The sequence below is a fragment of the Charadrius vociferus genome, unplaced genomic scaffold, assembly GCF_000708025.1.
Source record: "Charadrius vociferus isolate BGI_N301 unplaced genomic scaffold, ASM70802v2 scaffold487, whole genome shotgun sequence".
NCBI classification, from domain to species: domain Eukaryota; kingdom Metazoa; phylum Chordata; class Aves; order Charadriiformes; family Charadriidae; genus Charadrius; species Charadrius vociferus.
The window spans coordinates 910,741-917,113 of NW_009649169.1; positions in this window are offsets into that span (position 1 = coordinate 910,741).

Here is a 6,373-nt window from a genome sequence, read left to right on the forward strand (position 1 = left end):
CGGGGAGGGGGGGCGGGAGGGAGATGCGGAGGGGGGTGGCCAGCCCCCATCTTTCCAAAACCCTCTCAAGCCATTATTTTTGGCACCGACCGCCCCAGCACGTGGGCTTAAATCGTTCCGCTTGGACTTGGGTTCTGGAAGAACTTGACCCGGGTTAAAACTTCAATTACTAGATAGGATCGTAGAATGGTTTAGGTTGGAAGGGACCTGGAAGACCATCGAGGTCCAACCCCCCTGCCATAGACAGGGACACCTCCCACTAGACCAGGTTGCTCAAAGCCCCATCCGGCCTGGCCTTGAACACCTCCAGGGATGGGGCTGCCACAACTTCTCTGGGCAACCTGTTCCAGTGCCTCACCACCCTCACAATGAAAAATTTCTTCTTGATATCTAATCTAAATCTACCCTCTTCCACTAAGCCATTCCCCCTCATCCTATCACTGCAAGCCCTAGTAAAAAGTCTCTCTCCAGCTGTCCTGTTGGCCCCCTTTAGGTACTGGAAGGCCGCTATGAGGTCTTCCCCAAGCCTTCTCTTCTCCAGGACACTTGAAGATGGCTATGGGAGTGTCAGCTAAAAGCTTCCCTATAAGAGTAAGGTGTTCAAAGCTCACTGTATGGGTACAGAAAAGATTTTTTTTTTGAAAGAGGCCTGGGCATCACGTCACTAAATGGAAATCCATGACACAATGAAACCTGTAAAGCAGACCCGAGTCAGAATCTGAGGTCATGTGTCACACAGATGTAATACTGTGAAATTAGCCGGGTCTGCTGCATATGGTCTTTAATATTTGCATTACGCAGCTGTACAAGCAACACACTGGAGAGCTAAGCAGAAAGGTGGTTTTATGTACAAGTGGTTTTCGACTGCTTCTGAGGAGACAGCAAATGTTGCAGGGGCAGGGGAAGGATAAAAGCAAGAAATTTGTTTTCAGTATTTGTTTTCGGTTACTAATGTGCCTTGTGAGGTCAGTGGTAGGGCCTGGGGGCTTCAGTGGAGCGAGTGACTTTTCCCAGTGCTCCGCAGTCTGTATTCCTGCCCATTGCACCCCAGTGGCGCTGAGCCCCGCTAATCGGGGGCAGGGGAAGGGCTGCCAGCCCCGAGCCCGTGGGGCAGGTGGGGATCCTCAGCCTGTGACAGCAGCGGGGACAGCTGTGAGCTTAGGGGATGCCCTGGTGCTGGCGTGCCTGACAGCCGTCCCACGGAGCCCTAATAACCCTGAATTACCTTTTGCCTCACTCTGAATCACAGCTCTTTTTTAAACAGCATTGCGGTGGCTTTTCTTACAAGGCGCCTTTTGGTCCTGTAAATTAACTAAGTTTGGCTTGTTTGTTTAAGAAGCACCCCTGTAGTTTGCACTGCGTGCTCAAGTCATTGCGATGCAGGCGGTGGCGTGGCAGTGCCCGGGAGCGGGCCGTGGGAGAGCACTGGCTGCCTGGCCCTCCCAGGGCTGGACTCATTAGTCTAGAGTTGCTGATAATAGGCTTTGCCACCTGGGATTTCCTGGGGCAACAGCCTGTCTTAATATGGGCCCGCTGAGTTTTCTCTTTCAGGGAGATGTTTTCCTCGTTGCAGCTGTGTCAAAAGCCTTGTGAGGTGCTCCAGCTTCGTTTTCATGTATGTGTTCGTTTTAAAAAGCTGTGTACAGAAGTTATACCTGCTAACCAGAACAGGGTATTAGTTACCTTACATCGTCTTTGCTGGATTTAAAGCCATCACTTATCAGAACAGGCAAACATTAGAAAGATCTGTGTACCCTTAAACATTAGAAAGATCTGTGTACCCTTAAACTCCAGAAGAAGCAGTACATGAAGGAGAAATTTTGTTTTATCTATTGTTCATGTTAGTAGGTAATTCTTCCTGACTCTGCAATTAACTTTGAGCAATAAGCCAATGGAAAGCTTCTAAAAAGCTCTGTAGGGGGATAATGATGACTTAATCCTATCTAAGGAGATTTTAATGGAAATAATATGAAATCATATTATATTTAAAATGAGTCTTTAAGGACAAGGCAAAACTCAGGGAAGTCCTCAGCAAAGATTATTCGATATCAAGGAATATCGGATTATGTCTTTAAAACTCCTCTTCCACCTCTTTTCTAGACTACAATGTTTCATCTCTTTCCTTTCAGTCTCCTGTACCTGGTTGCCTGAGTAAGATTTTTAATCAGTGGGAAAAAAGAATATGTATCTGTTTGCCCCTTGGTTCCTTTCCAAGCAGGAGGACTTCCAAATTAACTCTGGCATCCTACACAGCTTGAAACACCCTCGTGTGGTGTAAATGAAGTATTGAATAGCTCGCTGTTGTCAAACAGGGGAGTCGCAGATGCCAGGGTTTGGCTTAAAGAAACGAGCAAACAAAGGCAAGAGAGAAAAGGAGGTAATACATTGATATGAACTGACACTGAAGCAATGAGCGGTGGGCAGAAAAAGGGGGGGAAGTCAGTATCACAAAGGGTATATTATATGATAGACATCTAAGTATTTGCAATGGACTTAGGAAATGCAAAAAATGCTGTGATAGTCACGGTGTTTTTCTGACTTGATGTAAAATGGGAAATGAACACTGCTATTTGGTCTACTGCACTTGAAGAAGTGGCGTTTTAAATGCAGTGATGTCTGCAGAGCTGTGTGATCGAGTGTGTCTGATGGTTTTAAATGTTAAATAATTCCATTACAGTCAGAGTAAAAATGGTAATGAACAGGTTGGAAGAGTCTGAGTATACTTACATGAAATGTTGAGCAATTAGCTTCTCTCTGCGAGAGTGAATCCTGCAGTTCTCTTCTCATCAGTGGCAAAGTGACCTTTAAAATATGCGGATGACACAGAAGCCGTCTCAATAACTTATTTGATCTATTGTCTGCTGATAAATTGCGTGTAAGGACTTGGAATTGACATGGCACAGTGGATTTTGGACCGAAATGGATGATTTTGAAAACATTAACTGAAAGCTTTTTAACAGTGGCGATGCCTCCTGTTGAATAATGGCAGGTGTTATCAGGGTATTCAACCTGGTACAGAGAAGGAGGCTGAGCTCCAGGTAGCACTTGATGTTATCAGCTTGTTTTCAGTTGCTTTAAAGCACTTTGAAAAGTTTGTTGTTCTGGCTTTATAATTCTGTATATGGCAAGCTAACCACGTGTTAAAATTGAAATAAAACACGTTTGTGTGTTTGGAATTGGCTAACAGCGAAACCCATACACCTCTTAGTGCTCAAACAGCATCAGCCTGATCTGCACACCTTATCTTTTTACTGTGTATTTGAAAATAGGGGGGTTGGGGATATGGGAATGGGATTTGAGCTGCTAGATTGTCTGGGCTGCCCATGACATTGGCTTCTACTTTGCACTGACGCACAACGGAACAGCCAAGTTCTTTCAGTAAATTCACATAAGGCATAAATATGGCAATATAATCCACGGGGGAAAATGGATAGTGAAGTTTTAGTCAGGCCATCCTCACTGCTGAATGTGATTCATACGTAAATACTCCAGAAACGTGGAAAAATACAACCTACTGACCTTCACATAGAATTTTTTTAAAAAGTCAACAGTATGAAGTTTTTCCAGCCTGCTTAGGCATTCATTTTTGCAGCCACTTAAGCACATGCTTGAAGTGGAGCATTTGAATGCTCCCAAGTGACAAGACCCTAGATAATCTGTGGGCTTAGTCTGTGGAAAATAAAATTGTATTATTAATGCACGTTTGTTCCCTCTGGCCATCGCAATTAATGTTCATGATTGCAGGGTTTGGTACTGATTACAGAACAAAATTAGAGTTTTGTGGAAATGGAAAGAGGCTGAGGTTTTAGGTAACAGGCAATTTAATGCTCTTCTTTTCTAGAAAAGCACAGGAAGGACTTTTGGCCCATAAGAAACCGGCTAGCTCTTACTGCTGGCAAGTATTTGTGCATCGCATCCGATGCTCACAGCTGAAGTGAGCAGTGCTGAATGGATGCAATTTGTCTTTCTTTCATCTTTCTGGTTTTGAGCTGTTGGCATCCCGCACAGTCTAAATGTCCTTTGCAGCTTGGAGGTCTAGAAATCATCTTAAGCGCAAGAGCCAGGGTGTACTCGTGCTGCACGTCATAGCCTGCAGACGCCGCAACTAGCTGTGAACAAGCGAGAAAGTCGCTGTACTGCGGAAGCACTGGGGTACCCTGGTGCTGTCACATGCTCCAGTGCTATTAAAAAGTGATGGCAAAGGGTCAGAGACTTCTGGGAGGCTGTGAAGGGAGAGGATTTGAGACTGTCCCCACCCCAGCTTTGGGGGGGGGGCAGCTGATCTGATGGCAGAGGATTGCTAAGAGCTACTCTCCTGGTGGAGACTACTACCCAAGGCAGTGGCAAGAAGACTCCTTCTCCTACACCAGAGCACATCCTACCTGCTCCCCTTGACTCTGTCGTACACACTTCATTTTCTTGATGTCATTTGAAAGATGGGAAATGCAGGATGGGGCCTGGCAAGGACACTGAGACTACCACGTCAGCGCTCAGCCCTACTCGTTTTGGCTCTAAACTACAGCTTCGGTGTTTAGTTTCATTGGCCACAGTGAAATGCTGCTCCAAAGACACAAAGCTGTCCTCGAGAACATACCAGCCTCAGTGAAATGGCTACCCCTATGCTACACTAAAACAGCTGTGGTTGCCAACCGTATCTAAGGAGTTCACGTGCACTGGTTTGCTGGGCAGTCACAAGCTGCGATGGTGGGAATGGAAAAAAAGAGTGAAGTAATGTAAAATAGTGATGTAAAGAAGATAAACTTGCAGGGATACAGACCAGTGGGGTAACTAATGGAAAATGCTGCAGCTCCCACATAATAATCCTTTTTTTGGTTCAAGCTATGAATTGATTTACAAGAGAAAATGTTTATGATCCTGTGCCTGTGGCTTTGCAGTGTGGCCTGCTCTCTCCTACATCAGAGGCAAGTGTACTAGATGGTCCTAACGGGAAGGGGGAGCAGGGCTGCAGGACAGCTGAATGCCTATCAAACCTATATTTGTCCTTCAGAGTGAGGAGTCGCAGGTCAGGAATACTTTGTAAAAACCTAGTATTGAAATTCCACTATTTTAAGATTATTCAGTATCAAAGCTCTAAAAACAAAATGCCTTTGCTCCCTTCCTTGAAAAGGAAATGTGGATTTATGGAAGGAGGTAGATTATGGTTGTATTAGGTGAAAATACATACTTAACATCTATGTATTTATAGATACATTAAGTTTATACTTTATATAGTTCAATTAACAGGTTTACTGTGTATTAATTACAAAATTCTATGAATAATGTGCAAACTTTAATAGGTCAAATGAAAAATACTATTTAAATGGTATTTTAAAATGCTATTTATTTTAAAATGTTCCTTACTGAGAAACCCATAACAATTTATTGTCGTTTAGGCCAGGAAGGGGAATCAGGAAAAAAACAAGGAAACCCAGGGGTTGAAATATAAACAGATTTAATAGAATAAGATTAGATAGCTAACATTAATAGTACTAAAGAACTAATATTGATGCCGATACCATTACAGAATATGCAAAGATTATACTCAGCCAATTCTATCAGTAGGAAGCTGTGCACTCCCAGCAGTGGACAGTAAGTGTCAGCCACTGCGAGCGCTACAGCTTCAGGTAGAAAGGAAGGCTTCAGGGGTCCGGCACTGGGGCGACAAGTTCTTAGGATTGCGGCCATCATGGGAGAGAGCAGCACTTTCTAATTTATATCGAATGTGACATCCCAAGGGATGAAATAATCCTGTCGGCCAGTTTGGGTCAAGTGCCCGGGTCTCGCTCCTCCTCATCCCTGCACCTGGCAAGCTCAAAAACACTGAGACCTTGAAACCCACACACCATAGCTGGCTATAAAGTAAATATTTTCACAAATTCAGACACTAGGGTCTTCTAAAAGTGCAGTCTTCCCAAGTATTAGAAGATAAATTGGTCCTGTGTCACTCAAACCAGGACACAGACAAAACAGGGGATTCATGAAGTATGTACCTTTACCATTTAATATTCAGCCTTTAGTTGTTTGACAGTGAAAAAATATCTTTCAGAGCAGTATTTTTTTTCCACTACCATATGATGGAGCAGACTTCAGCGTAGAGACCCAGTTGTCTCTGTGCCCTGTGTGAAGAGTATGGAAAGAGTATGTTTGTATGTATTTGTAAGACACAGTTAAGAAGAGAAACTGCTCACAATGCATTATCCTTCAAAGATATGCAATAACGCAAGGGAGAAAAAAAAAAAATCGTGAAGAGGATCCGTTTCACGTACCACAGCGAATTCGTAAATCGTTTTGGGCAAAATACAGCTCAGGGCAGTGTAAGGCAGGGCGTGGGGCTGCCAGGGAAAGGGCGCTGCTGAAAAGAGCCCCTGGAAGG